Here is a 25,925-nt window from a genome sequence, read left to right on the forward strand (position 1 = left end):
GCATTTATCAATGTATTTGTTTCGATGCTGTCTCTGAATAAACAGGTAAATACATTTAATGGGGATCTTTTGACAATGTAATGAGCCACAATTCAATTTTTATCATAATATTTGGCTTGGAAATCAGAAAAAAATCCTATATTCAGGACTTGCTTCATCTCGATACATGTTACGTGTAGTATCCTCAGTCATAAGAAATAAGGTGTCATCATGGGTCTGGGAAAGATATAGTGTGTAAATTATAATAAGGTTTCTCTTACGTATCTTTGGATCTGGTGAGACTGTGATGTTTGCTGTGATTATTCATCCTGAAAACAATAAGGCACGTACAAAACGTATTTCACCGAACAGTAATTTGGTGGTCTTGAAGACCATTACGAGTACTTTGATTTCAATAATGTTGAGCTGATTTCCATGATCTGGGAAATATTTTACAATATTTTACCAAAATTCTGGATTCTCAGCATTCAATGGGTTTCATGAAAACACTCTTCATTAGTCGTCATTATCAAGCGAGGTGTATAATGCTCAGGCACTGGCTGCAAGTCAAGGTGCCAGGAAGTCTGCATAAAACTCTTCAAAGCTCAACTCTCGGGCTGGTTGTGACTGGAACTCTCGAACCTTTGTGACCTCTTTGACTGGTCTTTCCACAATTTTCTGGAGCTGATTATTTTGTCTAATGTTTGCTTTAGTTTGGCCTTTTTAGCTCCGATTTCTCCAGCGGTCGGAATATTTAGAATGTTCAATTATGTGCGACAGGTCACTTGACGTTACTAGACAGGGAAAATATGATTGGGAGATGCCGGTGTTGGACTGTGGTGTACAAAGTTAAAAATCACACAACACCAGGTTATAGTCCAACAGGTTTAATTGGAAGCACACTAGCTTTTGGAGCGACGCTCCGTCATCAGGTGATCACCCGATGAAGGAGCATCGCTCCGAAAGCTAGTGTTTTTCCAATTAACCCTGTTGGACTATAAACTGGTGTTGTGTGATTTTTAAATTTGTACACCTCAGTCCAACACCAGGATTCCGAAATCAAATCAACCATGAGTTCATTGAATGGTTGAGCAGACTCCTTGCGCTGAATAGCATACTTCGTCTAACGCCTTATTTTATTCATAAGTTCAGAATTGTGAGGAGATGGGATGAAGTGACATAAAAGGTTTATTGAACAGATCAGACACAGCAGGAACAAGGCTCATAAACTCAGGAAGAAGAAATATTCTGTGGCCTGGGGCAACAAATGACACTGGGCCCAGCACAGGTGGCTGTGTACAGAAGCTGTGATTGCTGAAGAAAGTTGCTAGATGTTATACAGTTGGCAAGTCAGTGATCACGCTGGATGATGGATCGTTGTATGATTCACACACAGCAGAAAGTTGTGAAAGAATGAAATGTTTGTTTCATTGGAGACATTTTCTGTGGTTCCAATTCCGATTGACTGTTTGAAATACTGATCAGATTTTTGTGTGAAGTGTTAGGTCAAAATACTCATGAACAACCCCACTAGATAAGCCTGTGCTCCCGATCTGTAGGTTTTTTTTTCTTTCTTTCGATGTAAATTCATAGAAAGACAAGATGGAATGTAGGGCGGAAAGAAAAATGGGTTCTTTCTCATTTCACCAATTTCATCTACAATTGAATAGAACGGCTGCTCTCACTCTTCATTTCGACTTTAATGTGGTGTCGATTATTTGTGAATCTCCCGTGCAGTGAAGGGCAAGAACAAGATTCTCGATCCAGTGTATACCAGAGTGTGAGCTGCAAATAAAAACTGCCAGAGAGGTACATAAAGTTAGCAACCAGAGTGTGACTCGAACCTGTGAATGTAGAGCACAGCGGTATAATTACCCACCACCATAATCCCTCGGTCCCCACTGCACATTTTGTAGAGGGGTGACATATGACCACACCATTGTGATTCTGCCTTCACCAGAATTATAATAACAGCAAATTCCAATAAATAGCCATGCTGGTCAGAATGAATAACTGTCATTGATACATTCTGAGTCGCAAGAATCGCTGATTTGTTCGTTTCATTTTAATTTTGCTGAAACCTCACCATGTTCATTAATAATCAGAAGTGAATTAGATATATCTCATTGGAACGATTAATGTTGTATTCAAATTTGCTCGGACTTTATTTCAGCTTAAGGAAAATACTGCTAAGAAAAACAGAGGGTTAAAGTGCAACAGAAAACCCACCAGTTTTGTTGCTCGTTGCTTTGGCAAATTTCACAGAGAACTACATGGATCAAACATCATGGTGTTTGTTCTCACATCCTGACCGCATGTGATGAAAGCAGGAAGTCGTTCTCCAAGCAACTGGTCACTTCCTATTCATTATGTAATATCTTCCATTCACAATAAATTAAAAAATCCACTCAGTTCCATTTACAATGTTTTTGGAACCAAATCTTATTCAGCTGCACACATTAAAGGAATTTCTTTACATTTAAAGTCAATTAACTTAGACATTGTTTCCCCACAACGTCCGACCGACTACACCCCATCCCTACACCTTTACCTACCCACACGCTGTGTCTCTCCTTGTGAAATTTATTCCTTGCATGTCAACAAAAGTGCCTTTCCAAATATTTTGAAAACCAGATTCTCGGAGTGACAGCGATTCTGTTCTCATCATTTCTTTCTCCTTCAAAGGTTTGATTAAAGGTATTGAACACCTGATATCTAGATGTTTACTTACTTGAAAGATGGAATTTTCCACCTATTTACTCTGACCAAACATTTCATAACCTGCAAAAAAAAACATTAAGTCTTCCTTGGTTCAAGGCTAACTGTTCTCAGTTTTCCAAGAAGACAAGTGAATAAAATCTCATCTTCAGTACACCCCCATCAGCATCTTCTCTAATAGCTTTACACCCCAGTAAACCCCGTCATTATCAATTCATGGAATCACAGAACCCTACATTGCAGAAAGAGCATTTCAGTCAATCGGGCCGGTATCGACTCTCTGAAGAGCATCTCACCTAGACCCACCTCCCCTCCCTATTTCCATATATTTCACCTGAAGAAGGGGAATCCATCCCCCCTTATGATTTCAAATCAACCTGTTGGAGTATAATCTGACGTCCAGTGATTTCTGACCTTATCCCGACATTTCCCATGGCTAATTCACTTAACTTACTTAATTCACTCCCTGGACACGAGAGGGCAACTTAACTTTGCCAATCAACCCAACCCTCCCTCTGAAAACCAGTGCGAATTACTGAGAAAATGTTCCATCATACTGAGTAAATGCTGTATCATTTTGCAATGGTTTTATACCCTGGTAACAGTCTCATCAGAATAAATGAACCCAAATTCAATGTATCGAAATGGTACTCTGTCCTTTACAATTTCATTCGTGCTGCGGGAAATGTTTCTGCACTCATATTTGAATGTGTTTACGTTGTTTCTTCCTCAGCTTCCTGCTTCTAGTAAACACTTCAATCCGGAACAAGGCTGTCAAATACTTTTCATTCCAACACAGTCACAAGGTGAAGTTTGCAGAAGGCACATGTTTGGCCGTTCACTGACACACAGCCTTCCTGAGAGCTGCAGTCCTTTCCCACCTTTATTCAGGCAGCACTGTCCTTCCTGCGACATGCCCCATCTAGAATAGAAGGACAGGTATCAATACCCGCACTTGGGAATGGAGCGACAGTTTTAAAATATTTACACTGTCCCCAGTGGAGAATTGAGCCCTGTGACAGGCGGGGATACTCACTACTATACTACCGAGAACAAGAGTGTCAAAGGAGGCCCTTCAACCAATTGTGGCCACACTTCTCAAATACAAATGCCTAATGAACTGAATCACATTTCACAATTCTTACTCCACAGCCTTATATGTCTTGGCATCACAAGCTCACATCTGAATATTTATTCAGGTTGTAAGGGTTTCTGTCGCTCTGAACAATGCAGACAGTATATTCCAAATTCCAACCACCCACTGGCTGATAAAGCTTTTTCGTACATCTTCGCGACTGCGCCACTCAGTTCCTCTGATTCTGGGACTGGGAATTGGGACTATGTGGCAGCAGTGGTTACTGCCTTGTTTGGGGAAACTGGTGAAGTAGCCAATGTTAAATTGCATTACGATTGAAGCATACATTTCAACAACACCTGCACTGTCCCCGGAGTTTTTGATGTTTTGGAGAAATCTACTTATCTCAGCCTTCAGCATATTAATGATGGAATCACCACAGCCACTGGGGGAACTGATATTAAGCGGTCAGCCCATTCTGAGTTCCCACATATCTGCCACTATTCGCTTAGCACTGATATTGTGCATTTGGTGCGCTGCCTAATATGTCCTATGAGACTGTACTTATTACGCAGTGACAGCGCACTCATCTGTGCGATGCTGTGATCGTATAGTGGTTAGTACTCTGCGTTGTGGCCGCAGCAACCTCGGTTCGAATCCGAGTCACGGCAGTAATTGCTCTATCTACTCCAGCTCTTGGGAAACACAAAGGAATCATTTGTTTGGATAAGGTAACTTTTTCCAAGGTGATGATCTTTTCCCTTCAAATTCTGCTCGCTCACATCTCTGTATTTCATATGTCAGAATTCAAATCCACCCGTTCTCAAAGATTTCACTCCCCCCTACGATCACTAACTGAACTTTTCATCCCACACCCCCATTACATTAATTTAGAGATGCCGGTGTTGGACTATAGTGTAAAAAGTTAAAAACCACACAACACCAGGTTAGAGTCTAACAGATTTAACTGAGCACTGGTTTTCTGAGCGCTGCTCTTTCATCGTGTGGTTGTGGAGTCATTTCCTATTTCATTAATGCACTGCAGAATCCAACACAGACTCTCACATTGATACCATTCAGTCTGTGCTGCTGCGGTCACTGTTGCTGGGTGAACGTGTCCCAACCCCACCATCGGGACCTGCAGATCAGTTGATCCATTTGGTTACGGCTGTTGTGAGGCGAATCCTCAGGAAGCAGCTTTTACTGATATGGACTTGCGATTATGGGCGGTCAAGCTCAGGAAAATGATACAGGACAATATCGAGGAAAAGCGACTTCTTTCAGAAAGATTAGTTTCACGGGTTTTCTGCAATGGCCGAGCGCTTTTACCACTGGACTGTTAACTCAGATACCAAGCAAATTAACCAGGGACCCGGGTTTGACTCCAGCCATGCCAGGTGTTAGAATTGGGAGACAATACATATCTGGAATTACGAATCTAATAACACCTATAAATACATGGCCAATTGTTGAAAAAAACAAAACCATCGTGTTCACTGAGATCCTTTGAGGAAGGAACCTGCTATTCTTACCTGGTCAGGCCTCGATGTGACTCCAGACTCACTGCAATACGGTTGAGTCTCGACTACCCGCTGTGCAATTAGGAATCGCAATCAATACTCCCGAGACAGCGACGCCCTCATTCTGTAACAGAATAGGAAAAAAAGTTAATTTAGCTCTCGCTAGATTACTGTGTGCAGTTCTGCAATTCACAGTATAGCAATGATGTGATGGCACTGCGAACGTTGCAGGAGAGATTCAATGGGATATTGTCTGGGCTGAAGAGTTTCAGTTAAGAGGAGAGATTGGACAGACTGGGGTTGTTTGTCACCGAGCAGAGGAGATTGGAGAAGACATGACTGAGATGTACAAAATAATGAGGGATATGGACAGGATGGACTGAAAGAAGCATTTGTTATTGATGGAGGGATTGAACACCGGAGCCAACAGATTTTGGGAAAAGGCAGAAAGATTTGATTGTATGTGCGGAAACGGTCAGAGAGGCGGAAACTCTTTTCACCTGAAAAAAATTCAGATGTGAATTTGTGATGCCAAGACATATCAGACTATGGGCTAAATCATGGAAATCTTGTTTCAGGTCGTTAAGCAGTTGTGTTGGACAAGTGCGGCCACAACAGACTGCCGAGCCTCCTTCGATGTTGTTCTCTTCCACAGTATCGGGATTAGTGTCCCCGCCTGTCACTGGGCTCAATTCTCTGCTGGGGGGATCGTGAATGTTTTAAACATGTTGCTCTGTTCCCCAGTGAAGGTTATTAATGCCTGGCCGTCCATTCTCGATTGGTTATGTCACAGGAAGGACAGTGCTGTCAGAATCAGCTGGGGAAGGACTGCAGCTCCTGGGGAGAGAATGTGTCAGTGAAAGTGCAAACACGTAACTTCTGCAAACTCCACATTGTGTTTGTGTTGCAATGAAAACCATCATATAGAGTTGTTCCTGACTGTGTGTTTATATAAAGCAGCAATCTGAGGAAGAAAACAGAGTAAACGCATTCAGATCTGAGTGCAGAAACATTTCCAGCAGCACTAATGAGGTTGTACAGCGCAGAACCGCGTTTGGATGCATTGAGCTCGGTTTGAGGTCGCAGCTTGCTTTCACTCGGCTGAGTTGCAAGTGTATAAAGCCATTAAACATGATACGGATAGTGTTCAATATGATGGTACCTTTGCTCATTGGTTCGCACTGCTGGTAAGTCTGTAGGTTAGTGGATTGGCCGTGTTAAATACGTTGATGTGTTCAGGGAGTGAATTCAGTAAGTTAAGTGAGTTTGCCATGGGTAACGCAGTGATAAGGTCAGCAGTCACATGATGCCAGGTTTCATTCCAACAGGTTTATTTGAAATCACAAGCCAGAGGCATGCCAGGATAGAGACGGGAGCTAGGTCTGTTTGAGATTCTGTTTCGACTGTCCCTACAGACCTGATCGGCTGAATTGTACTTTCTGCATTGTTGGGAATCTGTGATTCTATCAGAGAGGACACTGCCAGGTCTTACTGGGCTGCTAAGACATTAGAGACGATGCTGACGGCGTTTCGTGGGGATGTAATTTTATTTATTTGTGTGTTGAAAAATTTGAAACTGAACCAAGGAAAACCGAATGGAAGTTTTCCAGAGTATTTGAGGTTTGGAGAGAGTAAATAGGTGGTAAATTCTCTCTATCAATTTCGCAAATTTCTGAAAGTCAGGCTTTCAAAACCATCGATGTAGAGCAAAGAAATAATGAGAGCAGAATTTCTGTCACTCTGAAAATCCATTTCCAAATATTTGGAGAGACACATTTCGAGACACAGAAGCAGTGAGTTACACCAGGAGAGAGAAAGCCTGTGGCCAAGTAAAAGTTTAAATGTGGTGTGTGTGTGTGGGGGGGGTGGGTGGGGGGGGGCAGTTGGGGGGCAGTGGAAGGTGTGAGGAAACAATGTCTAATTTGGACGACTTTAGATGTAAAGAAATATCGGAAACGTATACAGCTGAATAATATTGAGCAAAGAACCATCGGAGTTTTGAAAGATTTATATTAATATTCTACATGAAACATTATAAATAGAACTGAGCAGATTTTGTATATTGTCAAGGAAAGATATTCCATAATGAATAGGAAGTGACCTGTCTCTTGGAGATCGATTTCTTGCTTTAATCCCACGCCTTAAAGATGGGAGGACAATCGGCATGATGTTGGGTTCATTTGATACCCACTGAAATCTGCCAACGTAACCGAGCATCAAAACTGGCATCTTGTTTTGTAGTTTAACTTTCTGTTTTTCTCAACAGTATTTTCTTTAAGCTGAAATAAATTCGGAGCAAAACTGAATGCAACATTAAACGTTCCAATGATATAAATCCAATTCACTTCCGATCACTGCAATGAACAGAGTGAAGTTGCAGCAAAATTAATAAAATGAAACGAAGAAAACTGCATTTCCGGAAATTTTACCCAGTTCAGGTTCAGCCATATGAGAAAGCCCATGGAGCTAAAATATCACCTTCACTTCTCTCTCCATATATACTTCTTCACGTGAGAGAGAAACTGTCTGAAGAAATTATGCGTCAAGACTAAATATGCGTGTGAATGTGACGGCAATTTCATGTTTGCTGTTTCATTCTGAGACAGTTCCGACTCGGAATGAATCAAGCACAGGTATTCCTTCCAAGGACGAGGTCAATTCTTTGGATTTTGCTGGTATTATTATTCGGTAAAAGCAGAAACATTATGGTGTGGATTCGATTCCTCTCAGGGAATTTCTTATCCCTTGGGTGCACCATATGTAATCTTGATGTGGTCACATGTGAGCCCCTTTGCAATGGGCTGAAGTGGCCCAGAGGTGAAGGCGACGGGTTGGTCTTTCATTGCGCATGTGTGGATTTGAATCCTACTCTGGCTGTTACTTCTATCAAAAACAGCTGTGGTTTTCGTTTGTGCCTCGTATCTTTAGTTTACATTGGATGGAGAATCTTGCTCTTGCCCTTCATTGCACCGGAGATTTGTGATAAATTGAAACCTCATCAAAGTCGAAATAAAGCAATTTGTTTCCGTTGTAAGTTTTATTGGGATAATGAAAAGGAGTGCAAACGTTTCTTTCCTCCTATCATTCCATCTTGACTTTCTATGAATTTACATCGAATGAAAGCAATGCAAATAAGGAGAGATCAGGTCCAATATTTTATCCAGTTGGATTGTGAATTTCAATGTAACACACCACACAAACTTTTGATCAGTATTTTAAACAGTCAATTGAATTGGAACCGCAGAAAACTTTTCCAATGGAATGAGCCTTTCATTCTTTCACAACCTTTTGCTGTGTGCATCACACCGGCATCCGGCATCCAGCATGATCACCAAGTTGGCAACAATATTAGATCCACCAATTTACTTTAGCAACCACAACTTCTGCACATACACATCTGTGGTGTGCGCAGTGCCATTTGTTGTCTCCAGGCCACAGCACATTTCTTGTTTATGAGCTGATGAGCCTAGTTCCTGATCTGTCTGATCAGTTTGAGAAACCTTTTCTCTCACTTCATCCCATCCCCTCAAAATTCGAAACTTATCAACAAAGTAAGGCATTAGACCAAATGATGCAGTTGTGGAATCGGCCATTCAGACCATCGAGTCTGTTCGAACATTCAATGGACTCATGGCAGATCTGATGATCTTCAACTCCATTCTCTTGCATTGCCTTGACAAAGCGTTATCGTCTTTCTGATCTGTCTGGCACAGTTTGAAAATACACAACAACTCAGCCTCAACAACAGCCTCGGTAAGGAGTTCCACTGATTCACTGGCCCTTGAGCAAAGAAATGACTCCTCATTTCTGAATTAAATAGGCAAAATCTAATCCTGAGTTCATGCCCTCTGGTGTTCTCCTCATACCAGAGGGTAAACCATCTGCCCATAACTGCCTTGTCAAGATCCCATGAATATTGAACGTTTATAAATGTTATCATGTGATTATACAGGTCCCTTCTGCCTCCTTTGTTTCAAAGAGGATAATCCCAGACGAACCAATCATTCCACGAAGCTCCGTTTTCTCCTGTGTTGACAATATAACAGAGGCGGAAAGATTACAGTGAATGCGTGGAAATACGTTTACAAGCAGTGGGTGGCTGAAATCTGAAACACAGTGTATGCAAGGATCGGAGAGGCTAAATCGACATAACTTTCCGAATTATTCAGATGTGAATTTGTGATGCCAAGACATACAAGGCTCTGTATCAAGTGATTTAAAAAGGAGTTCAGATAGCTAAGCGATTGTGTTTGAGCAATACAGATACTCAGTTACAAGAGTGGGTTATTAATACCTGTCTTTCCAATCTCGAACGGACATGTCAGAGTAAGAACTGTGCTGTCTGAATCAGCGTGGGGGAGTGCTGCTGCTCCCGGGGAGACACAATGACAGGGACTGTGCAAACACGTGACTTCTGTAAGCTGTACCTAGAGTCGGTGTTGGAATGAAAATCATTAGGTAGTTTTGATCGTAGTGAGGTGTTTACTTATAGATGGTAGCTCAGGAAAATATACATTCTACTGCCCTTTCCCCACTCGCTCATACCACTGAATACCGCCACTATGTAGGACAATTTCTCTCTGAGCACCATCATCCAGTCCTCCTTGGCCCCCAACACTTCCCCATATGGCACAATTACACGAAATCTCAGAAGATGCAATGCTACTTGTTTACGATGTCTCTCATCACTGTGTAAAGTTCCAGTGATTTATCTGCCTCTCACTCAATTTAGCAAACTGCATTTCCTGCTCACAGTGTGATCTCGTCAAGACTGGGGAGAGAAAAACAGAATGGGTGACAAATTCGAGTACACCTATATTCTGTCTGCAAACAGAAAAAAGAACTTGAGCTTCTAGATTCCTGTCACTGCAAATTCCCACTGTGTTCCTATGCCTCCATGTCAGTTTGGTCTGCTGCAGAGCTCCGCATGGCCTGTACAAGTTGGAAGAGTGGCACATCATTTCCGAATGAGAGACCGTGCAATCTTCAGTACCCAACATGGAGTTCAATCATTTTAGACCCTGCCCATCTTCTTTCATGTTCCTGCCCCATCTACACATACCATTCATTCCAAAGGCGGATGGTTTGGCTCGAAAATTTCTCCCCAGATGCACTAGACCTGCAGCTTTTGTTCCGATATTTCTACATTTCTTTTGATAACTTTATTCTGTTGTGATTGCCAGCCTTCAGGAAAAGTGCGTTTGGACGGGATTGTGGTCAGAGGAGATTTATCAACGTGGTGCCTGAGCTCGACCATTGCCCCTGCGAAGATAAGTGAAAGTGAGGGCTGCAGGTGCTGGAGCTCAGAGTCGAGAGTGTAGTGCTGGAAATGCACAGCACGTCAGACAGCATCTGAGGAGTAGGGAAATCGATGTTTCGGGGAAAAAAACACCGACATTCCATTGTCGGCCGATGCCTGGAGGAAGAAAATCTTTTGTTCCACCTTAGGACCCTGCAACCATACGGGATAAATGTGTATTTCAACAGCTTCCTTATTTCACCTCCCCCAACATTATCCCAATCCCAAGCCTCCAGCTAGCCACTGCTCTCTGGACCCGGCCATCATTGCCCCTCCGAACTACCACCTTCTACCTCTCTTCATCCATCTATCGGTTTCCCAGCTACCTGACCACCAACCCCATTCCCCTCCCTCAGCCCCGACTCAAAAGCCTCATTCCTGATGAAGGGCTTATACCCGGAACATCGATTCTCCTGCTCCTCGGATGCTGTCAGACGTTCTGTGCTTTTAATGTACTACACTCTCGCCAATGCAAAGATAGATGAGCTCGACTGGGGCTCTCTATCTGAGAGCGGAGAAAGCTGAGAGAGAAATTGATTAACGTACACAGGAATGGAATTGATATGTTTGACAGGAATAAACTTCTTATGGGAAGGGTAAATAACCAGGGTTATAGATGAAACACTACAGGGAGGATGTTCAGTGAAGATTTAGGAAGAATATTTACATCCGGAGAGGGTTGTTTGTCTGGAACTCACTGTTTGAACGTGTGGTAAAGCTAAGAGTCATCCAAATACTTCAGGAGTATTTAGCTGAACACTTGAGGAGCTAGAGCATGCACGGATAAGGAGCAGGTACTGGAAGGTGGGGCGAGGATAAACAGATATTTATTGAAAGACTTGAATACTGTAACTTTTGGTGCAGTAAAATGGAGGCTAGCGCAGCTCAGTGGCACAATGAAAGACGTGGTGGACATCTACTGCATTGTTAAGATCGCGATTCACAGTTTGTGGGTTTGATTCCCGCCAGAATCGCAATTTTGTTCAGATTTCAGTTGATTCAATTATTGTTCTGCTGCTTCATCGTCAGTTCCCATCGTCTGCAGTTCTAGTCCCTGCTACTGACCAGAGAAGGTTCCTCACTTTCTTGGTGGTGAGTTTTAAGAAAATCATATCAGTTGAAATATGATCAGCCAGCAATCGGCTGCACATTCACAAAACCCACTGCAGATGCCCACTGTCTTTCAACACAGTTCCCTCCCACGGTTGCACAGAGTGTTTCGATTTATTCAGTGTCTTTTTCCCTTTGGGTGATAGGTTGATGTAGATGGCTGGGAAAAGACATTGACCTGTTCGATCAGCTGTAATTATGTCAAATGGCGGGGTAGCGCTAGCGGGTGACATGGTCCCCTCCTATTCCTCTCAGTCTGTGCTGTTTCTGACAGAGGGTTTTAAACCATAGCATGATGTGGACAATGTGAATCTACACCACGGAATACCAAGGTCCTCCCCTTTATCCCACCGCTCTCACAGCTGCTGTTGTAGCTTCAGATCAGACAGTGGAGGATTCTCCCAGGTGCTCTTTCAAGCTGCATCCTCCTCCACACAGGTTTCCAACTAGACACATGGAGCAAACTGCCGGTTACATATTGGGGATTCAGGGACAGATTTTCCCTTTTTCTGACTAGAGTTCTGACCACGATAATAAACATGAATTTCGGGCGTTCTGTATTTTAGTCTAGATTCTTATCCCTTTACAATTTAAACTGAAATTCAATTTACTCTTGCATGTCATTCTTATGTCTTCAGTATTAATGAAAACTGTGCATTATGTCCTTGGATGAAGCCATGGTGAAGATTAATGATGAGAGCAGTGTGTTTCATATTGTCTGTAGGATCTTACAGAAGCATGTTCATGAAGTGTGGTTGAATCGAATTCTGTGCTGAATTGAAGCCGACCGAGTGAGAAGACCTGTGATAATGTAACATTTTCTGTATACAACGCAGCGACCCTTGGAAACCCAATTTTCAATCAAGTCTATTTTCACAACATTTTTTCTGTATCCCATTAAATCAGTGAGTATTAAAAGGACTCAGTCCCGTTCCTGGTCATTGTGACCAAACGACCAAGGCAATCGATGGCAATGACAATGATGCTTGACATCTACAGGTGCATTACTACTCACTAGAGTCACATTGTATTACAGATCACGTAAGCAGAGGAGATGATAATCCTTCTGGCACCCTGAGACAGTGCGACAATTAATCCCATGTTGTTAATCTCACTCTAAACCAAAAACCAGTTAGCCAGCGGACTGAGCTAACCAGCTTCCATTTCATGTAAAGCTAAAACAAACAGCTCAGCACATCAACAATCTGTAGTAATTCACAATTGAGTGGGTTGGTTTCTGAAAATTAAACGTACCTTCTGAACAATGAGTGAGGCTATTCCAAGATTGCCTTCTCTGACTGCACTGGGACATGACTGATGTTCTCTATGCTATGGAACTGTCAGTGTTCGAATTGGATAGACAAAGTTAAAAATTACACAATATCAGGGCATAGTCCAGCAGGTTTGTTTGGAAACACTAGCTTTCAGAGAGCCGCTCCTTCATCAGGTGGGTGTCTTTCTGCAGAAACCTGATGTGTGTGTCAATATGCGCGATCTCTTGGAAGGTCATCTGTACTTTAACTGACCGTTCGTGGTGTCGATGGTATTCATGACTTAGATGTGTTGGTGTTGGACTGGGGTGGACAAATTTAAAAATCATACAAAGCCAGATTAGAGTCCAACAGTTGACAACCACCTGATGAAGAAACAGTGCACTGAACACTGGTGCTTCCAAACATGCTTGTTCGATACAATCTGATGCAATGTGATTTTTAACATTGAGAGCTCTTGGTAATGTTTAACTGATCGAAGACAGAAAACGAATTTTCGTTCGTGGAGATGAAAATTTCAAATATTTTCCACCTCAGTGTAACAAAAAAAAAGGTTTGGATGTGTGCTGAATCTCCACAATGCGCTTGCACCAAGCAAAAGTTGAACCTGCACCCGCCTGATCCGTAGCCAGCTATAAGAATGGCTGTACCACTGGCCAGATGCGTAGCTGAAATTTTACACGCTGCAGAGCTGTGGTGCTGACAATGACACGAGCAATAACAGTAACAGTCACAAGGTGAACAAAGAACAAAGATAATCACCATCAATGATCTATTTCAAATTGTCTTAAAAAAACTACCATTCACAATTTGAGCAGCCAATCAATGAGGTCGCAGCTGATCAAGAAAATTGCAACTTACTTTGATGCATTTTCACCATAATTAGAGGTAAACTCCAGTCTAATCATAACATCGCATATTCCCATTAATTTTCAGATTTAGATTACGTTAATGACCTGTCCGTATTTCCAGGAAACTGAACAACATGAAACGAGTGAAAACGTCCTTTCAGTGATATAATCCAATGCATAGTCGGCCAGAAAAGAAAAGACAAAGACATGAAACATTACTCCCATTTCTCTCTCTACCAATGCGTTTTCCTGAGTTGGATATTTGCAGGACTTGCCTTTAGTCTCGAAAGTATTAATTATTTTCTTGGGAAAGTTTCTTCATAAATCAATTAACATCTGAGTTTTGAAACCTGTTTTACTTCAGATTAAAATAGTTGAATATCCTTTCCCCAAGCCTAATGTCCCAATCCTCCCTTCTCTTCCATGTAAATACCAGCAGCTCCAGGTGAGGTTGGAGCCCCCAACCTGACGTTGCAATGCTCCTTGCTGCTCCATGTCAATAGGAGATTCTCCAATTTAAGTTGGAGCTCCCAGTCTGATGCCTTAATGCTCCCTGCTGCATGCCAATAGAAGCGGTCCAGTTGAGGTTGGATCTACCACTCTCATGCCCAAATGCTCCCAGGTGCTACGTGTCATTAAGAGCTGGTCCTTGTGAGGTTGGTGCTCCCACTCTGATGTCCAAATGCTCCTTCCTCCATGTCAATAAAAGCGGTCCAGTTGAGGTTGGATCTATCACTCTGATGTCCCAATGCTTCCCGCTGCTACTTGTCATTAAAAGCTGCTTCAGGTGAGAGTGGAGCTCCCAGACGGATCTCGCAAAGCTCCTTGCTCCATGTCGACTGAAGCTGCTTCAAATTAGGTAAGATCCCGCAGTCTGATGTTGCAATGCTCCCTGCTGCTTCATGTCAATACAGGCTGCTCCAGGTGAGGCTGGATTTCCCAGTCTGATATCTCAATGCTTCCTGCTGCTCCACGTCAATAGGAGCTGCTCCGGGTTAGGTTGGATCTCCCAGCCTGCAGCCCCAATGCTCCCTGCTACTCCAAGTAAATAAAAGCTGCTCCAGGTGTGGTTGGAACTCCCAGCCTGCTGCCCCAATGCTCCCTGTTCCATGTGAGCAGACGCTGCTCCAGATGAGGTGGGAGCTCCCAACCCTTGCAACTCACACACCTCTATACCAACTTAGAAATAGTGCCCATTGACCATTTCCACCAAAGTAGCCATTGGTGGAATATCCGCATCATGTGAATTTAATACTGGTTTTCGTCAGCACCGAATCATTACTTCCAAAAGACATTCTTTCTTAAATATTGTTTATCATGTGCATATTGCAGTCGATCCGAAGTTAGATAATGGTGCTAATTGATGTATGCTCAATAAACATTACATCATGTTTTTCATGTTTAGTAACTGCCAATTAGCAAGGGCAATGTTTGAAATGAAATCACACTTTTCATCCAGGTGAGGGAATGTGGTTTGTATTATTTAAAATGAACTTGTCCACTGTGTACAATGATGAAATAGATCTAACACTTTCAAAGCAAACTTGGTTACGTTGTCATCCGTCTTGACATGTGCTGTCCTCTTCTTTCAACCACACGGGTATTAGAACGAAACGTCTGTTAATGACATGCGTATAAAGACACACTAAATCATTTTTCATGCTAATGCTGCATGAATTTGCGATTATTGATCCACAGTTTAGGTTCAGTCCCTGCAGTGAACATGCTACTTCTCCAGTTGTTCATTGTTCAATGTGATGCATCCAGTGTGTGCATAACGTTTTGAAGCTTGCTTCCCACATCTTTTGTTTACCTGTGCCTTGTTCCCAGCCTTCATCAATGGCGAGAGCAACGGGCGAGGAAGAGACCAATGTGTAAGTCTCTCCGTATCCATGCATGGCACCCATATCTGCAAATCTCTTCTGTGCATTTACAGCCATTTCTCGGTGCCCCAACACCCACGCCCTGCCCCTTTTGAAATATTTCCATTATTTTGTGCTGTCTCTCTGTGCTTTTCTCACCACGATGAATAACTTCTACTCAACATGCTCCAGATTTCATTAAGAATCCCATTACATAAACATGCCCATCGCATATCTTGTATTTTGGTTTTCCTGGATCTCTTTCATATGATAAAAGGTCACAGCAGCTTGACTTGAAAAAGAAAATCGCGTTACTTTTCATTATCCCAATGCAATCTACGTTTCAATGCAGTTTAAGCAACTGACTCAAATTATTCTTTGAGATTTTATAATAGCGTCGATGCATATAAATTGACCAATGAAGTTCCAATTTCAATAAGACAGGAGTGAGCATGCAAGAATAGCAACAGTGAAAACATAGACGAGAGTGGGACTCGAACCCACACGTGTAGAGCACAAGAGGTTAGCATTCCATGGCCTTAACCTCTCGGCCACCGCGTCACATACGTAAACGCGTACATGAACTTATGAATAAGTGAATTGCGTAAATTTTGCCGAACAGCAGATATTTCTCCCTGGTCTGGTGAAATGTTAAATAGCACAGTACGGTCCCAAGACTATGGTCTGACCTCTGGGTTGTGGGGCAACGGCATTCCCACTGTGACACTCTGCTCACAGTGATCTGAACAAAAATGAAGGAAAGACTATGGAACAAAGTCCGTTGAACTTTGTGAAGATTTGAAGTCAACGGAATGAAGAACCCGAGAAAGCAGGATGTGTTCCTTCAAGAAAGAGTTGGATAGAGCTCATAAGGATAGTGGACTCAAGGGTTATGGGGATAAGGCAGGAACAGGATACTGATTGAGGATGATCAGCCATGATCATAATGAATGGTAGTGCTGGCTTCGAAGGGCAGAATGGCTTACTCCTGCACCTATTGTCTATTGTCTATTAAATTGCCTGTGAGGAATTGTTTTCCAGACTGGAGGAGAGAGCATAGTGATCAATGTCATTGTTTGGAACACCTTTCTTCTGCTCAGATGTTTTTGACACGCACCTCTGTACAGAACAGTCACTTTCAAAATCCTAAATAAGACTAAAGAGACAATTGAATTCAACAATGCAAAAACCTTGATCTGTATCATTTTCCTGGGTCATGCAACACCAAGTATGATCACAGCAACACAGTGAGCAAGTGTCAGAAGGAAAATGAGTGCAGTGCCAGAGAGAATGCTGGGAGCAGCAGTTGACACGCGGGGAAGTGCATTTCCCACAACAGGAACACGACCAAAAAGCGGACTGTGGTGGAAGAATTCAGAGCGGTTTTACACTTTGGAATTTGATACCAGAGACACAATGGAGATCTGCCATGGAGTCTGTTAAAGATGAAGATTTGAAGATTTCTACGGATGAAAAACAAAATAAAATGTTCATTGCTTAGTGAAGGCAAATGTTGCAATTATATATTTCAAAAATCTACCCATCTTTGCAATGAGTAGCTCACCATTTTCCTCACTCGGGGTCAGAACCATTGGTGAAGATGATCGTTTAATCCCCGTTACTAGCCATGGAATCAGAGAACTTCCGTTTCCCAAACGTTAAGGTACAACCAGGAATGTGGAGGTTAGCATTTATGTGTTGCTCCTGTGATGCAGGTGACAGTGCATGGTATCTCTGTGCCAGTATCGTGGGCTGTGCTGTGCCGAAGTTTTAAGTTTGAGCCCCACATGGAGCAGCTTCAATTATTCATTGTCTTGACGGGTCCGGATAGAAGGTGATATTGAGCAAAGCCAAGTTTATGGGAAAATACCCCTGTTTGTGGATTGAGAAATGAACTTTTTTGGATAATGACTCCTTGATCAACAAACATACCGCAAGTAGTTAAAACGTGAAGAGACATGTGTGGAGAGAGAGCCAAAGATGATTGTTCTGCAGGTGGATACCGTTTCCCATGTGCATTGCTTTAAATTTCGGTAAAATACATGTTGAACTGGTTTTATGTTACGCATTTTGTTGCAAGGTCACAAAGGTTATTGCAAAATAACCTCCATCCTAAAACCGGAGGTAGCATTACAATCCGAGAACGACAGATCACAGTGTGAGTATGTTCTGACCTCGGGGCCAGTTCGAGATGCCACTTTCCTTGCCTTTTACCTTAACCATGCAATTGGCTGCAGGGATGTTCATACCTGGACATGAGCCACATGGATACCAACTGAGTTGGAAACCTGTGTGCGAATCGACGAGAAGCGAATCAATAAATTTTGCTAAATTCCATGATGCTTATTAGAAATGCAGTTTCTGTTCACGTCAGTTCAAAAGGCAGTTTCTGAACATAGTAACAGAAGGTCCTACTCACCCCACCCCCACTCCGGGAGTGGTGCTAACTGCACTTGATTGCTTTTTGTTCTCGATGTGAAGAGCTCTCCCGCATGAGTCACCTTCACGTCTCTTGTTGCTGAGTGACTCACAAAGCAGGAGATTCACCAGAGCTGCAACTGCCTCACTTTCCCACTCGCCCTCCCGTTTACATTTTCCTGCTCGTCAGTGATTTAAAGAAAACCAAAAGGTTGCGATGTCATTCTGTAGCCTCTCTGTCAATTCCTCCGTTTCAGTTCCAACTTGGCTTAGATCTCGGGGCTCACCTTAATACTAGCGACGCTATGAAATCACAAGTCCAGAGGTTCCTCTGAGAGTGTAATTTCTTTCATTGCTGTTGCTGATTGAATGAGTCACTATAACGTGCGAACTGATCCAAACCATGATTCAGCACCTCTGCTGCCAATTCTCGCACGTTGAATAACGACAGACAGCTTCCAAATGAGGCCTTGCAGAGACGACTTTGGGGTACATTTGTCAGACAGACCAGTTGAGGAATCCGTGGTGCACTGTGACACCAGCTCATCAGCTTCTTTGCTGTCTTTGAACCGGCCCGCCTGTGCAAGGAATGCAAATGCGGTACTGCTTTTTGTGGAAGATTCATAACGCGGTAACTACACTCTGAAACAGAATGGCATATGATCAGACCCAGCTTGGAGAAAACCTTTACAATGCTTTGCAAACGAATTTAATGGAATTGCATTACATTTCACAAAGAGAGCAGATTTGTTCGAGCGATTTCGAAGGCAGGTTTGCAGATGGGAAAGCAAGCAAGAATGCTCCGTTCTTGTCCGTGTAAAAGGCTGCAATTGAAGAACAAAGCAGTTTCTGCCCAGTTTCGAACTGAGGACCTTTCGCGTGTTAGGCGAATGTGATGACCACTACACTACAGAAACAAGCCTGCGCCGGCCGCGCTGCGGCTCTGTGGCATCCAGCACTGAAAGTTGAAGCCATTCTCCGTTTCACCTTTCTTTTTCCAACAGCTCGTTGTTATCCAGGGTAATTGACATCTTGAAAAAGTTAAAAAAAGAAACAGACGTGAAATTGGTGACAAAATATAGACAAGGATGTGGTCAATGTTCGGACTGTAGAGTGAGGTGGAATAGGCTGGGACAACTTTCCCGGCAGCATAACGGCTGCGACATGATTTTATGGAAGGGTTTTGAACTGAGTATTTACGTGTTTTACCCAAGCTGGGGTGAGTTGGAAACTCGGGAGCATAGGTTTAAGGTGAGTGCTCTGAAATTGACAAAGGACCTGAGGCACATTTCCCACACACAAGGTTGTGCGTGTATGGAATGAGCTACCAGAGGAAGTGGAGGAGGCTATTGCACTCAGAAAATTGCAATGGTAATCGGATCAGTTTCTGGATAGGATGGGTTTAGAGGGATGGAGGCCAAATGCTGTGGAACGGGACTTGTTTAATTTTGGATATGTGGTGAGCATGGATGAGATACACCGAAGTATCTGTTTCCACGCGGTGTACCCCAATAACGTTGTGTTTGAAAGGATTACTTTTTAGCGGAGCTTGCCATCGCAGTCTGTATAACAATCATTTAGACTGTTCGACTGCTCACGGGAAAGGTAGTATTGTGAAACACTGCAGAAACGAACGACTTCCTTACTTTTGCTGTGACTGACCATACTTCGTGAAATTTTTCCAGATCCCCAGTTGAGGATTTTTGCTGCTGGAAGTTACCTCAGAACCCCTGTTAACTCGTAATGTATTGAGCGAATCGCAAACAGAAAGCATTTAACAGGGAACACAAACAAAACTGGCATACCTAATGCATGTTCAGACACAGCGAAGTATGAATGCTAAATGTGAGACAGTCCGGGGGCATGAGGCATAAAGTAACCTCACAACTAACAACTGGGCAATTCCAAACTACTCTTTCAAACATACTGCAGCCTTAGTGCACCACCACTTCCCGGACAATGCTGAAAAGAGAGAAAGAAAGAATATAATAAGTATGGGCCATAAAAAAAGTGAATTTCACCAATCACAGTCTCGATTAGATTACCTTTCCCTTCCGGTGTCTCCAAGACGGAAATGGAGGAAATGGGAGAAATTCAATAACACATTCAGTGGAAAGAATTTCCCATTCGCCAGAAAGCGAAATAACGATGAATCGATTCAGCGCAGGACTTTGTTTCACAACAGCGATGAAATAACAGTCTCTATTCGGTTCCAGTAAAAACTCAACTTGCCTGGAACGTAAACCAAGCGTTGAGCTGTTTGCGATTTTCGGCAGGGGAGGCGAGCACCATCGTGACAGCAGCGAGACTTCACAATATTCACCACAGTTAATTCCCCTGGAATATCAACGCAGTGGGGATTTTAACAATGCTGCAGCGGTGGAGTTGACCAGCTGAAAGGGCTGTGGTGGGATTCGAACCCACGCCCCTTTCAGGAATGGAACCTGAATACAGCGCCTCAGACTGCTCGGCCACACTACCAAACAGCGTAACCACGCATTTTCTTGCATTTCGAATTGTGCTCCTGCATAACCACACATGCTAAGTTTCATGAAAAGGGTTCCATGGTCCCACTCCGACTCGCACAGCTGCTGGGATGTGCCCAGCTACAATGACAATTTCGCAGCAGATAATGAAATCCCATCAATCCAGGCAAAAATCAATGGTAAGCTGAGTCTATCTTCTCAGACTCTTTTCAACCAGAAATGTATCTTTGACTGCATGAGAATATATGTTCGGTTATGATTGGGTCAAATCACCATGAGCTGCTTGACATTACTTCAATTTCGATTCTTGCTTTGCTGAATGATTTCACCCATTGCTGGAAACAGGACAACTTCCACATTTACACGGAACACAAAACACACCGGACTACAGAGAAAATGCACAAAGCTGAGCAGGCCGTGTTCCACATTATACCGTGCATCATCGTTTCAGTCACTGTGTCTGTTTTGCAGAATAAGAGTTCCAAAGAATGTTCTCCACTCTAAAACCGGAGGTAGCATTACAACCTGAGAACGACAGATCACATTGGGAGGATGCTCTGACCTCGGGGCCAGTTCGAGATGCCACTTTCCTTGCCTTTTACCTTAACCGTGCAATTGGCTGCAGGGATGTTCACACCTGGACATGAGCCACATCGATACCAACTGAATAGGAAACCTGTGTGGGAATCGACAAGAAGCGACTCAAAAAATTTTGCTAAACTCCATGATGCTTATTAGAAATGAAGTTTCTGCTCACGTCAATTTAAAAGGCAGTTTCTGAACATGGTAACAGAAGTTCCTACTCACCCCACCCCCACTGCGGAACAGGTGCTAACTGCCCTTGAGTGCTTTTTGTTCTCAATGTGAAGAGCTCTCCCGCATGAGTCACCTTCACGTCTCTTGTTGCTGAGTGACTCACAAAGAAGGAGTTTCACCAGAGCTGCAACTGCCTCACTTTCCCACTCGCCCTCCCGTTTACATTTTCCTGCTCGTCAGTGATTTAAAGAAAACCAAAAGGTTGCGATGTCATTCTGTAGCCTCTCTGTCAATTCCTCCGTTACAGTTCCAACATGGCTTAGATCTCGGGGCTCACCTTAATACTAGCGACGCTATGAAATCACAAGTCCAGAGGTTCCTCTGAGAGTGTAATTTCTTTCATTGCTGTTGCTGATTGAATGAGTCACTATAACGTGCGAACTGATCCAAACCATGATTCAGCACCTCTGCTGCCAATTCTCGCACGTTGAATAACGACAGGCAGCTTCCAAATGAGTAAAAAATGAGGTCTGCAGATGCTGGAGATCACAGCTGCAAATGTGTTGCTGGTCAGAGCACAGCAGGTTAGGCAGCATCTCAGGAATAGAGAATTCGACGTTTCGAGCATAAGCCCTTCATCAGGAATAAGAGAGAGAGAGCCAAGCCGGCTAAGATAAAAGGTAGGGAGGAGGGACTAGGGGGAGGGGCGATGGAGGTGGGATAGGTGGAAGGAGGTCAAGGTGAGGGTGATAGGCCGGTGTGGGGTGGGGGCGGAGAGGTCAGGAAGAGGATTGCAGGTTAGGAGGGCGGTGCTGAGTTGAGGGAACCGACTGAGACAAGGTGGGGGGAGGGGAAATGAGGAAGCTGGAGAAATCTGAATTCATACCTTGTGGTTGGAGGGTTCCCAGGCGGAAGATGAGGCGCTCCTCCTCCAGCCGTCGTGTAGTTGTGTTCTGCCGGTGGAGGAGTCCAAGGACCTGCATGTCCTCGGTGGAGTGGGAGGGGGAGTTAAAGTGTTGAGCCACGGGGTGATTGGGTTGGTTGGTTCGGGCGGCCCAGAGGTGTTCTCTGAAGCGTTCCGCAAGTAAGCGGCCTGTCTCACCAATATAGAGGAGGCCACATCGGGTGCAGCGGATGCAATAGATGATGTGTGTGGAGGTACAGGTGAACTTGTGGCGGATATGGAAGGATCCCTTGGGGCCTTGGAGGGAAGTGAGTGTGGAGGTGTGGGCGCAAGTTTTACATTTCCTGCGGTTGCAGGGGAAGGTGCCGGGGGTGGAGGTTGGGTTGGTGGGGGGTGTGGATCTGACAAGGGAGTCACGAAGGGAGTGGTCCTTGCGGAACGCTGATAGGGGAGGGGAGGGAAATATATCCTTGGTGGTGGGGTCCGTTTGGAGGTGGCGGAAATGGCGGCGGATAATACGTTGTATGCGCAGGTTGGTGGGGTGGTAGGTGAGAACCAGTGGGGTTCTGTCTTGGTGGCGGTTGGAGGAGCGGGGCTCAAGGGCGGAGGAGCGGGAAGTGGAGGAGATGCGGTGGAGGGCATCGTCGATCACGTCTGGGGGGAATCTGCGGTCCTTGAAGAAGGAGGCCATCTGGGTTGTGCGGTGTTGGAATTGGTCCTCCTGGGAGCAGATGCGGCGGAGACGAAGGAATTGGGAATATGGGATGGCGTTTTTACAGGGGGCAGGGTGGGAGGAGGTGTAGTCCAGGTAGCTGTGGGAGTCAGTCGGTTTATAATAGATGTCTGTGTTGAGTCGGTCGCCCGAGATAGAAATGGAAAGGTCTAGGAAGGGGAGGGAGGAGTCTGAGACAGTCCAGGTGAATTTCAGGTCGGGATGGAAGGTGTTAGTAAAGTTGATGAACTGTTCAACCTCCTCGTGGGAGCACGAGGCAGCGCCGATACAGTCATCGATGTAGCGGAGGAAAAGGTGGGGGGTGGTGCCAGTGTAGTTGCGGAAGATGGACTGTTCCACATATCCTACGAAGAGGCAGGCATAGCTGGGGCCCATGCGGGTGCCCATGGCAACTCCTTTAGTTTGGAGGAAGTGGGAGGATTGAAAAGAGAAGTTATTCAGGGTGAGGACCAGTTCAGTCAGTCAAAGGAGGGTGTCAGTGGAAGGGTACTGGTTAGTGCGGCGGGAAAGGAAGAAGCGGAGGGCTTTGAGTCCTTCGTGATGGGGGATGGAGGTGTACAGGGACTGGATGTCCATAGTGAAAATAAGGCGTTGGGGACCGGGGAAGCGAAAATCCTGGAGGAGGTGGAGGGCGTGGGTGGTGTCCCGAACGTAGGTGGGGAGTTCTTGGACTAAAGGGGACAGGACCGTGTCGAGGTATTGGGAGATGAGTTCGGTGGGGCAGGAGCAGGCTGAGACAATGGGTCGGCCGGGGCAGGCAGGTTTGTGGATTTTGGGCAGGAGGTAGAAACGGGCGGTGCGGGGTTGTGGGACTATGAGGTTGGAGGCGGTGGATGGGAGATCCCCTGAGGTGATGAGGTCCTGGATGGTCTGGGAGATGATGGTTTGGTGGTGGGAGGTGGGGTCGTGGTCAAGGGGGCGATAAGAGGAGGCGTCCGCGAGCTGGCGTTTGGCTTCAGCGGTGTACAGGTCAGTGCGCCAAACTACCACCGCGCCTCCCTTGTCTGCGGGTTTGATGGTGAGGTTGGGATTGGAGCGGAGGGAGTGGAGGGCTGCACGTTCTGAGGGTGAGAGGTTGGAGTGGGTGAGAGGGGTGGACCGGTTGGAGGCCTTGCAGAGACGACTTTGGGGTACATTTGTCAGACAGACCAGTTGAGGAATCCGTGGCGTACTGTGACACCAGCTCATCAGCTTCTTCGCTGTCTTTGAACCAGCCCGCCTGTGCAAGGAATGCAAATGCGGTACTGCTTTTTGTGGAAGATTCAGAACGCGGTAACTACACTCTCAAACAGAATGGCATATGATCAGACCCAGCTTGGAGAAAACCTTTACAATGCTTTGCAAACGAATTTAATGGAATTGCCTTACATTTCACAAAGAGAGCAGATTTGTTCCAGCGATTTCGAAGGCAGGTTTGCAGATGGGAAAGCAAGCAAGAAAGCTCCGTTCTTGTCCGTGTAAAAGGCTGCAATTGAAGAACAAAGCAGTTTCTGCCCAGTTTCGAACTGGTGACCGTTCGCGTGTTAGGCAAATGTGATGACCACTACACAAACAAGCCTGTGCCGGCCGCGCCGCGGCTCTGTGGCATCCAGCACTGAAAGTTGAAGCCATTCTACGTTTCACCTTTCTTTTTCCAATAGCGCGTTGTTGTCCAGGGTAATTGACATCTTGAAAAATTTTTAAAAAACAAACGTGAAATTGGTGACAAAATATAGACAAGAATGTGGTCAATGTTTGGACTGTAGAGTGAGGTGGAATAGGCTGGGACAAGTTTCCCGGCAGCATAACGGCTGCGACATGATTTTATGGAAGGGTTTTGAACTGAGTATTTACGTGTTTTACCCAAGCTGGGGTGAGTTGGAAACTCGGGAGCATAGGTTTAAGGTGAGTGCTCTGAAATTGACAAAGGAACTGAGGCACATTTCCCACACACAAGGTTGTGCGTGTATGGAATGAGCTACCAGAGGAAGTGGAGGAGGCTATTGCACTCAGAAAATTGCAATGGTAATCGGATCAGTTTCTGGATAGGATGGGTTCAGAGGGATTGAGGCCAAATGCTGGGGAACGGGACTTGTTTAACTTTGGATATGTGGTGAGCATGGATGAGATACACCGAAGTATCTGTTTCCACGCGGTGTACCCCAATAACGTTGTGTTTGAAAGGATTACACCGGTTTTAAAGGATTAAGTTTTAGCGGAGCTTGCCGTCGCAGTCTGTAGCACAATCATTTAGACTGTTCGACTGCTCACGGGAAAGGTAGTATTGTGAAACACTGCAGAAACGAACGACTTCCTTACTTTTGCTGTGACTGACCATACTTCGTGAAGTTTTCCCAGATCCTCAGTTGAGGATTTTTGCTGCTGGAAGTTACCTCAGAAAGCATTTAACACGGAACACAAACAAAACTGGCATACCTAATGCATGTTCAGACACAGCGAAGCATGAATGCTAAATGTGAGACAGTCCGAGGGCATGAGGCATAAAGTAACCTCACAACTAACAACTGGGCAATTCCAAACTACTCTTTCAAACATACTGCAGCCTTAGTGCACCACCACTTCCCAGACAATGCTGAAAAGAGAGAAAGAAAGAATATAATAAGTATGAGCCATAAAAAAGTGAATTTCACCAATCACAGTCTCGATTAGATTACCTTTCCCTTCCGGTGTCTCCAAGACGGAAATGAAGGAAATGGGAGAAATTCAATAACATATTCAGTGGAAAGAATTTCCCATTCGCCAGAAAGCCAAATAACGATGAATCGACTCAGCGCAGGACTTTGTTTCACAACAGCGATGAAATAACAGTCTCCATTCGGTTCCAGTAAAAACTCAACTTGCCTGGAACGTAAACCAAGCGCTGAGCTGTTTGCGATTTGCTGCAGCGAGCACCATCATGACAGCGGAGAGACTCCACAACATTCACCACAGTTAATTCCCCTA

At 44.4% G+C, this 25,925-nt stretch overlaps 2 non-coding genes across 2 annotated transcripts; one reads left to right on the forward strand and one right to left on the reverse strand.

The window, feature by feature from the left end:
- Positions 1–4,371: 4,371 nt before the first annotated feature.
- Positions 4,372–4,443, forward strand: trnah-gug (transfer RNA histidin (anticodon GUG)). Its single transcript has one exon. It is a non-coding gene; the product is annotated as a tRNA-His (tRNA).
- Positions 4,444–18,947: 14,504 nt separating this feature from the next.
- Positions 18,948–19,020, reverse strand: trnav-aac (transfer RNA valine (anticodon AAC)). The gene has a single exon. It is a non-coding gene; the product is annotated as a tRNA-Val (tRNA).
- Between the last annotated feature and the right edge of the window lie 6,905 nt (positions 19,021–25,925).

Source organism: Hemiscyllium ocellatum, unplaced genomic scaffold (assembly GCF_020745735.1).
Source record: "Hemiscyllium ocellatum isolate sHemOce1 unplaced genomic scaffold, sHemOce1.pat.X.cur. scaffold_388_pat_ctg1, whole genome shotgun sequence".
NCBI classification, from domain to species: Eukaryota; Metazoa; Chordata; class Chondrichthyes; order Orectolobiformes; family Hemiscylliidae; genus Hemiscyllium; species Hemiscyllium ocellatum.